This window comes from Humulus lupulus, chromosome 1, assembly GCF_963169125.1.
Source record: "Humulus lupulus chromosome 1, drHumLupu1.1, whole genome shotgun sequence".
NCBI lineage: Eukaryota > Viridiplantae > Streptophyta > Magnoliopsida > Rosales > Cannabaceae > Humulus > Humulus lupulus.
Genome location: NC_084793.1, coordinates 104811170 through 104821761, shown reverse-complemented (window position 1 = coordinate 104821761; position 10592 = coordinate 104811170). Strand labels below are relative to the sequence as shown.

General features: G+C 35.6%; 1 long non-coding RNA gene across 1 annotated transcript; it reads left to right on the top strand.

Annotated features, from left to right (window-relative positions):
* The first annotated feature begins 4711 nt into the window (after positions 1-4711).
* On the top strand, positions 4712-7993 carry LOC133796652 (uncharacterized). The gene is made up of 2 exons (XR_009875519.1): positions 4712-7107; positions 7184-7993. It is a non-coding gene; the product is annotated as an uncharacterized LOC133796652 (long non-coding RNA).
* The last annotated feature ends 2599 nt before the right edge of the window (positions 7994-10592 follow it).

The following is a 10592-nucleotide window of genomic DNA, read 5'->3' as shown; positions in this document are numbered from 1 at the left end:
GAGGGTATAATGGTCATCTGCCTTAAAGAAGTTAGATTATACTTAGTTATTATGTTAGTGGAATTTGTAGAATATCAAAGAAGTATGAAAAAGAAGGAAAAGGAAGGGAAAAGAAAGGAGAGAAAACAGAGAGAATTCTCTAGGTCGGTTTGTGCTTCCTTCACTTGTTTCTTGAGGATTTCTGGAGTAAAGCTCAGAGGAGAGCTGGGATTAACTAGGCATCAAGGATCCTAACCTAAGACTGAGGAATTGACAGAGGTTTAGCAAGGGTTCATCAACACTTGAGGTAAGACTTAGAATTCTTTAGTTTCAGTTTCTGGTTTTTGAGTTGTGGTGCTTAAGTTGAAATTGGGGTGGAACCTTAGGGAATTTAGACTTGAGGCTGAGGAGGAGCAAGCCAAAGGAGTCTAGAAGCAGCTTGTGGTCGAAATTCTATCAAAGGTATAAGGTCTAAACTCTAAACTTTGATGGTCAGCTGGTTTTCACTGAGTTTTAGAGTTTAGAAGTGGCTATGGTGAATTCTAAGTTTGTGGATGCATGTGCTTAGGTTTTAGGTGTTTGGGGTGCTTGGGATGAGTGGAGTGTGGTTATGAGGTTGTTTTAGAGTTTAGGTAAGAGTTGGAAGAGGTTTGGTTGAGGTTGGTTCGAGGAAATCGCAGAAGTGAAATTTTGGTGCTGGGCTGTCTGTGACTAGCGCTACAGCGCTAGCCTTTGGGCGCTGTAGCGCTAGGCCATAATGCTAAGGGGAATTTGGCTTCTGTCTGTAGCGCTGTAGCGCCCTCCCAAGAGCGATGTAGCGCTACCCTGCCTTCTGAAGGGGATTTTAGGGTTATTTGCAAGGGTTTTTGACCTAAGGTTTGGGGTTTGGTTCCACCACCTTGTTTGGTGGAACTAGGACTTCCCGGGGGCTCGAGATTGGCCCCGGGACTAGGTTTTGAACTTGAGGGTTGATGATGACTTTGGCCATGATTGTGTTTAGGTGAGCGCAAGGGCTCGAGGGGGATCGTGCTCAAGGAGTCAAGGGATCAAAGCTTGTAAATTGAAAGGTAAGAGAACTGCACCCGGTAATATGATTGTGATGGGACTAAGTGCTCCCGAGAATGGTATCGTGTCAATGTTGGTATCATGCCATGGGACATGTAAAAGCAACCTAGGAGTGTCGTACTTACTATTAGCGCACAGAGCGCGATTCGGCCACTGGGAGCCACGAACACTGGGATAACAGAGGGAGCAGCCTGTGAGCGCTAGCCCTGGTTATCGTTTATAAACTGTACATGTTATGAGTTAATATGCTTAGTATGTGGAATACTTGACTATACTGAATGGTTATTTGACTGAGGTTTTGTGATGCAACGTGAGATATTGACTTGTCTGATAATTGCTTATGCTCTGTTGATATTGTGTTTTCTTGCTGGGCCTTGGCTCATGGGTGCTACGTGGTGCAGGTAAAGGCAAGGGCAAGCTGGACCAAGTCTGAGGTGGAGAGCTCCGAGGTGAAATGTGCATAGCCAGCTGTTCGATCACCACGATCGAGGAGTGGACCAGGACAGGGATAACCTAACTGTTTGTTTTGCCTTAGTATGGCTGGTTATTGTATCTGAGTCTTACAACTTTTATAAACAATCTTTAAACTTGTATTTTTGGGATCCCGTGTAACCAGATAATGTTTCTTAATGAAAAGTGTGGCTTTTGAGACCAAAACGCTTTTAACCCTAGTACCTTTGTAGCTTCTGCAACACGATTTTAATTAAATGACTTGATTAGCAAGTCTGGCACCTAATAAATACACAGTGTAACGGTCTTGGCTGTCCAGGGCGTTACATTTTTCTTTGTGTTAATTGTGCAGGTTGAACACACTTGGACATTGGTCATCAAGCTTCGGGAGAAGTCTTGTTCGTAAGTCACTTTTCGGGAGGAAAAGTGCAAGTGTTATGATTTGAAGGGAGTTCAAGATCTTAACACTTCATAAATTTGATTAGAAGTTTAGATTACAACAGTTGCGACGAATTCAAGAGGGAGTCTTTATTTGTATAAGTCAATTTGGTTTTGTAATCGTTTAGATATTCTTCTAATAAATTTCATTCTCTGGGCGTGGCCCCGTGGACTAGTAGCAATCTGCAAAGATTGCTGATACCGTGTATAATTTCGTGTGTTCTTTACCTTATGTTCATTTTTATTTTCTGGTGATAAACTGTTTAAACATATCTGGTTTCTATTCAAACAATCTCTGTGTCCGTTTAAACATTTCTGCAACAGTTCAGCAATTAATTATTTAATTGAAATAATTAAGTTGGTAATCATAAAAAACAGAATTTCAATTTATATAAAGAAGATTCCCAATGAGATGATGTGTTTTCTTAGTTTTTCTAATTTTTTTAATATAATAAATCTATCTATCTGTATATTTATATAAAGAAGAGCTACATGGAAGTGATGTGACTTTCTATAATCAAGAATATATTATTTATCTATTTTCTCATAATTTGTGGTTTTTCTAATTTTTTTATTAAAAAAAGATTAATTAATCATTTCAAAAATCCCTCTAGTCCCACATAGTTTGAAAATCATTGTGGGGTTATACATTTAGACTATAAATAAACCATTTATTAACTTTGATTTGTAATTTGTCAAAATATTAATATTTTTTTCTTATGATGATTGATTTAACTCAATCTTGCCCAATAGTTATATTTTTATTGAGTTTATCAAATTTATATTTTATATATAATTTCAGGAGAATTATACAAACATTTATAACATTATAGAAAAGTAGAAGAATTACTAAGTGTACAAAAATTATAATTTTCTATCATTATAAAAAAGTATTATAATTTCCTTACTGATATTGTTTTTTTAAAATATTATAAATCTATATATTTATATAAATGAGAGTCCCAAAGAGATGATGTATTTTCTTAGTTTTTCCAATTTTTTTTAAATATTATAAATTTATTTATTTATATAAAGGCACTCTAAAATTGTTCTAACTCACTTTTTCTATTTTCTTAGTTTTTCTCTTTTTTTTATTCAACTTTTTCTGAAAAAAATACATTTTTATTCTATTTTTTAACAAAATAATAATAACAATTAATTCTCTTTTATTTTATTTTCTAAATATCTATCTATATATAATAAATTAATTACTATTATCTCTATTTTCTTTTATCTTAGTTTCCAAACATCTATAATATATATAATAATAAATTAATTAACTAATTTAAATAGAGATATTTGAATGTCCTTTTAGATGAGATATTTTTAAAAAAATCTATATATTTATATAAATGATCTATCTATATCTATATATTTATATAAAAAACAGGTGTATAGATGTGATGTGCTTCCTAGGATCAATAATATACTATTTATCTATTTTCTCATAATTTGTGGTGTTCCTAATTTTTTTATTTAAAAAAAGGATTAATTAATCATTTCAAAAATCCATATAGTCCCACATGGTTTAAAAATCAGTGTGGGGTTATACTTCTAGGCTATAAATAAACCTTTATTGACTTTGATTTGTAATTTGTCCAAATATTAATATTTTTTTCTTATGATGATTGATTTAACTCAATCTTGCCCAATTTATTTATTTATATAAATGCACTTTAAAATTGTTCTAACGTACTTTATCTATTTTCTTAATTTTTCTCATTTTTTTATTCAACTTTTTCTAAAAACATTATATTTTTATTCTATTTTTGAAAATAATAATAATAATTAACTCTCTTTTATTTTATTTTAGTTTCTAAATATCTATTTATATATAATAATAAATTAATTACTATTAACTCGATTTTCTTTTATCTTAGTTTCTAAACATCTATCTATATATAATGATAAATTAATTAACTAATTTAAATAGAGATATTTATATATCTTTTTAGATGAGATTTTAAAAAAAATATATTATAATTAAAATGAAACGCGCATGCATGTATAAATACATATAGAAATGATTTAAAAATTAAATTAGAACACAATTATATAAAAGAAAATATATTATCGTTTACTCTATTTTAGTTTAAGATTTTTTCTGAAAAATCAATACGAACTCTTTGTTCGATAAATTTTTAATAATTTATTTTACCATTTTAAAATTAAAGGGTCCAAATAAGTAATTGACCAAAATACATGTAGTTCAAATAATCTATATATATATATTCTTATTGTTAATGTTTTGACAATACATAAGGTCGAAAAGTTAACTTTTTTTAAATAAATGGTCCAATAAGGTAATTGGCTAAAAATGAAGGTTTAAAATGGTGTGAACATTTACACAAAACATATTATATATATATAATTTACTTTTTATAAATAATTTTGAACCTTTTGAATACTTACATGGTCCAAAGGTTACTTTAAAAAAAAATTCAAAATAGGTAATCAGTCAAAACAGAGTGTTTAAATAATCGATCTATTTATTTATTTTTTTAACATTTTGACAAAATACTTGGTGTAAAAATTAATTTTTAAAGATGAAGGATAATCGAACAAAATAAACCTTGCATATAACATAAATTTCTTTATACATAATTTAGACTTTTTATAAAATAAATCATGCAAAGTGTATAATAGTAATAAATATATGAATAAAATTAGACGTACAACAAGCTGTTTGAACTTTATTTTCGACATTTTAATTATTTGTTATACAATAAAACAATCATAAAAAAAATAGTCAAAATGCATGCCCGTGACACATAATGAACATGTTGTACGAGTAAGAAAAAAAAGACTATTTACCCCCACAATAAAAATATAAATTTTTTAATCATTATAAAAACAGCACAATGCTTAATTATGTTTTCTAGTTTATTTCATAAAAGATTTCTCAACAGGTGGTTTAAAGGGCAGTAATCCCAACACTAAGTTCGAAGCACATCGAGTATCTCTGGTTCCTTCCTCCCGCTATTCTTATCATGACAGTCTCGTATTCAAGGTTCACATATGCCAGTTATTTTCGAACGCCGTTCAGGCAATAGTTTGGGCTCGAATACTGGGCGCGATGCAAGGTCTTTCGATTGGGTCAGGCGATATTTTTGTTGCCTTTAATAAATCGAACAGCAAGACTTCCAAAAATAGATCATGGAAGACATTCTATCTGTTTTCCAAGAAGGTCAGGTACATATTTAATGATTATGATAGTTCTAATAGAAACTAGGATGAATATCCTTATGCAGTTGGTGGGGAGTGGTATCCCAGATTCTTGCCTCGCAACATATTCGCTTTTGCGAGATTTTTCATGACTGGTATGAATTAATTCACGCAGTTCCTGCTTTGTTAATTTTTCACCCCCTTTCTTGTATTAGCTGCTAAAATTTTAACTTAAGAATTTTAATTCTACTACTCCTATTAGAATGAATACTGTATTTGTTTTAGTGCATGTTTACTTGTTATTTTTTCAAACTAGTGTGTTTTCTTTCGCTCCAAATTTTTTCTGGCCAAATATAAAAATTGGCGATGATAGAGAGGGCCTTTTGATGCAAAAAGGCTTCTTTCATGAATCCAACGACTCACGCATCAGCATCTAGTCAGTCTACAACCTGTTTTGCATGCAAATTATGTGGCACCTGTGCGTTACGACCAACATGGACCCTAATGCTGCAATGGTGCATTCCATGTGGGGTGATTGTAGCGAGGCAGAAGTCCTCAAGACATGCAAAGACCAGATGAAGAGGTTCACTTCACGACCCTTGACATCTTATGGCCTTTCACGCTGGTCTGAAGAGATCGAGAGGATAATTTCTGAGACCCAAAGGACCCACAAAAAGTATGCTCCACTCCTGACGCTAGGGGCTGAAAAGCGTCCTCTGTGGAGCTTCCCAGGTCAGTCCTCGATATAAATGGTGAGAACATTCATTTGGTAAGTCTTCGAATTTCTCCGAGACCATCCCAAAACAGTTTTCATTCATAGGCCGCGACTCATGGGAGCCCAAAAAGAAAAGGAAAACTCCACTTGCAACCTCCGATGAAGATTCTGATGATGGGAGAGCTTTAGCGTCCCAATTCAATATTTAGAGGAGATAATCCATCGGCCCTTAAGCCAAAAAATCTCTTGGCGTGGACTTAAGTTTTGCGCCTCGTATATTACCAGGTTTCGTTCCACCATCCGCTAGCCAAGATGGGCGACCCAAAAGCACAACTCAGACTATTGCCCCTGTTTCAGGATCTGCGAGTGTCGTGCAAGTGGCTTCTAGCACTTTGGGCTTCTGGTAGTGTGTCCCCCGGTTCAGTTTCAGTGCACCCTACTATCTCTAAATCTTTGAACATCGGATCGACTCAAATAGCTAATCGTCCTGTTGTTGTGGTATCCGTGGTTGCTGTTACTGTTTCAACTATTTATCTACCTCCTGCTCTGCCAACAACTTCTTCAAGGGTTCCTTCACCAGTAGTTTTGGGAGGGGTCTGGTTCCTCAAAGAGGGGCCCGACTTCTTTGAAAAAGAGCCAATTTTTAGATAATTTGTTTGCTAGTGTTGAGGATTCTTCAGAGACAGGAGAGACTCACGTTTGCCCAAGAGAGAATGCCCCAGAGAAGAGTTCTTCTGCAGAAGCTCCTTCTAACCCGGCACCACCCCAATTAATTTTGTCTTCGGGCTTCAACTCACCAACTGAATATATAAATCAGCTAGCTTCGACTGTGGTGAACACCCCAAAATTCATGTCCAGCGAATTGGGCTGCGAGGAGGAAGGCAATGTTGAAGTTGTTGTGTCTATAAGTATGCAACAGAGGACCCAGATCGATGTTGTTTCCCTGTTTCCCCCAGGGCTTCTAAAGTAAGCTCCCCCCAGATGTCACAGCCATGCATAGTGTGGTTATGTCATTGCCTGCGTTACCCTTGGTGGATGCTATAAGGGTTGTAATGGAAATTCCCACCACACAATCGGAGACCAGTTTGACTGTTGTATTTGATGCCCCTCCTGCCTCTATTCTTGGTGAGAGAGTAGAGGCAGTTGCTATTACCACAAAGGATGGTGTGGTGGCGAGTTAACTCAGGGAGGCAGATATACTTCGCGCGGCTGTGGTGCACTTTCCAGAGGAGTTGTTGGCAAGGACAAATGATATCTTTAAAGTTGATAAGGCGATGCGTGAGAAATTAACTTTGGTAAGTTTTCCCTGTACTTTGAGTTTAGTTTGTTTAATATTGAGCGACGCTAATGGTTGGATTTATGAACTTGCAGGGTTGTTTTTACTCTGACATACTGATGCGTTACGAGTTGTCGATCAGAGAAAAATAGGTTGATTTGGTGGAAGAGGAAAAGAAGAGAGTAACAGAGTTGGAAGCCCAGTTGGCGGAGGCTCTGCGTGCTTTGAGGCAGGAAAAAGGGAAAATGCAAAAAAAGAAAAAGAAAACGATTGATAGAAGAAATGGCGGCAGAGGCCGATAGTCATGGCACAGAGCTGATGAATCTTAAGCTGGAGATGAAGAAGGTTGTAAAAGATAAGGAGGTAGTGCATAAAAATTTGGATTCTGCCGAAGAGTTTGTTAGAGTTGTGAGAGGTAAATTTGAAGGAGCGGAGAGGCTCCGAATTGTTGCACTTGCAGAAAGAGATGCAGAAAAACAAATGCTGGGTGATCCACAGGAAAAGCTGAAGGGGGCAAAAGGGCATGTGAATGACCTTCTGCAAGACATCAAACAAGTCTATGTAGAAAAAACTTGGGAGCATATTCGAGACCAAGAAATTGCAGAGAAGGTAAATATCCAAATCGATGAGGTGGAATTGGCCAAGCATATGGACGTGATCCTTAATGATGATAAGAGGTCGCTTTCCCAGAAGAGAGACGTGCCTATTTAATAATGCAGATCGTTTAACATCATACTTGATGATTTCAATTTGGAGCATTAATGAACCGCATCATTTGTTTTATCTCTTTTTTTTTGTAGCTATTGGTTTGTGATTTTTTGGTTTATTTTTATATAAACAATACTGGCATCGTATAGTTTTGCTAGAATTTTGACGTGCTGATAAATAGAGTTAATATTGGAGTATGATTTTTTGTTACTTCATTTCAGCGTTAAATTATGATGTGTGCCGTTAGAGGCCAATCAGGCCATATGCGCAGAGGTACTCTGGGCGGCTTTATAGGTGGTGGGAGCATCTGCTCAGTTAAGCATTTTAGTTCATAATTATTTTGGTGAAGGATTTTGTAGCATAACCTATCATCCGAATACTAGGTTATCTTATGTTAAGATTTTTGTTGTTTGCAAAAGATGAGAGATATATGCAATGGTACAAAATCCCATTCTTGATGAGGATTTTTCATAAAGTGAGTTGGATGGAAGCCTCATAGCTCTACAAAAGCTAATTGAATATACTACTACTTTTTTTATTTCATTTGAAAGATATGGAATAGGCCATCCTAACTTAATTGCAAAAACATTAACGGATTCGGCTTCTTATGTAGACAGTACGAATTTTGCGAACCCGTAAGTTATATAAAGAAGTATTGTTATTGATGACAGCAAATTTAATAGAGTTAAGTGTGGGTAGTTACGAAAACAATGCTTTAGTGTGCTTGGGTAGTTTTCCTCTAAAATATGTTAGATATTTAAATGTACCGAACCAAAGACCCTAGGTAGTTTTGATCCTTAATTTTATATCAAGTTTACTAATATATTTTATTTTGTAATGCCAAATGACTTATAAGATATCGGGCATACTCAACATGAGAAAGTAACTTGCCTGGAATTTTTGCTGGCATTTATTGATCTTGTGCAAATCCTTATAAAGATATATTTGCTTGATGCATTATCACACAACAAATAGAGTGGGGTGCTTGACTATTTTGAACAACATGAAGTGAAGGTAGTTGCAAAATTTTATTTTTTATTTTACTTTATTAGTTTAATTTATCTTTATCACAACTCTTTCTAGAAGTGCTTTAAGATAAACATGGTGCCTCAAAAAAAGGTTAAACACACGAGCCTACAGGGTTCACAACCTTTACCAACGTTACAATTTAAAAGGGCAATTGTTAATTTATTTTTTTCATTAATATGATTTCTTGTTTTATAGGGAGATCCATAGACTGGGCACTCTGCTGGGGTCATCGAGCAATTGCGTGATACTTACTACAAGACAGGTACTAGGTGGGGTCAAAGGGATGCTTTAAACCACTATATGTAAGTATATATATATATGTTGTACCCAAAAATAGGAGCTGAATTACTCAGCACGGGGTACAGCTGGCACATAAGCGCATGAAAAAAGCATGCAGATAGAACATCTAGCTAACTCTAGAGTGAGCAGCTCGAGTCAAATTTGGCAACTTACGACAACCAGATAGTCTTCAGATCGCCTCTTACGCTAACAATCTAGTTCAAGATGCGTGATGGCTATATCGCCTTCTAGAAACTCTGAATTTGGCCCGTGTCAAGATAGGTTAGTTCTTTAACTTCTAGTTCGAAGGAAGTGTTTAGCTCGCAGAAACCTGATCATGACGTATAGCAAATGATCCCAAAAGACTAAAAGATTCCTTATAGGCTCATTAATGCTAAGATTTTAGTATACATTTATTACTCGAGATAACAGATGTAAATTCTATAGAAAATAATATCCTTATGTAAATGGGAAGTTACCCAAATTTATTATTTACCATATTTATGTACGCGGTTAACTAAAGATGTTTAGGAGAATCCTCTATAAATACCAAGGGAATGAATAGAAAAAGGGACTGACTATCTATATACTAAAACTCTACTGAAATTGTCATCAACAATTTCTCCCAGAGTCCTAAATAGATCAATAAGATTGTCTCGTAGACTAGGTGGATTTTAAACACGTAAAAGAATGGGTGAACTTAATACATTCTTGTTATTTCAATTACGGGTTAGCAAAGCATAATATCTCTATTATCAGATTTCTTAATCCACTGCTGGCGAAAAACTGCGTCAACAGATTGGTGCTTTTGATGAGAGCATATTAGGCTTAAGTACCCACGCAAGTTTCACCTAACATTCACCATGGTGGTCACCTGGTCTAAGTGTGACAATTAGACGGAACAACCTAGTGATCAGGAGGTGCACCGTACGACCGTCCCCATTGAAGTAGGCTCAACTGCTCACCGTCGCCCTGGAAAGCAACATGTGGGCCAAGACGATGTTGGGTGCTTAGCATCACGCCCATCAAATCCCCATCCAGGATACTTGACAACCAGAGAGATGGAAAATGCCTAGTTAAGGAGCCATCTTGCTTAGGCTAACAAGCAGATTGAGGATATCTTGGCTCGTTTACCCCTTCTTGCAACCAATGTTAACATTGAAAGGAGGCAAAGTGGGTCCTATAGGTCCAACAGGAATAATTGACCCAATCTTAGTTGCTCAGTCAAAACGACAACTATGAGCTCCATACCTTTAGAGCGGATCCAACGAAATACTCACCCTGCTAATAATCGTAGGAGTCATCAACCTCATGCCAGTTGGTCTGTTCAAACTGCGACCTTGAGCTCCGTACCTTCTGAACAGATCCCACGAAATTATAACACACTACTTCCTTAAAGTCGTTACCATGTGATTTTCAAATAAGCCAATAGCTCGCTAATTGAGGTTTAAAATTGAAAAGTGTGATTAAAACGAAATAAGGACTCAT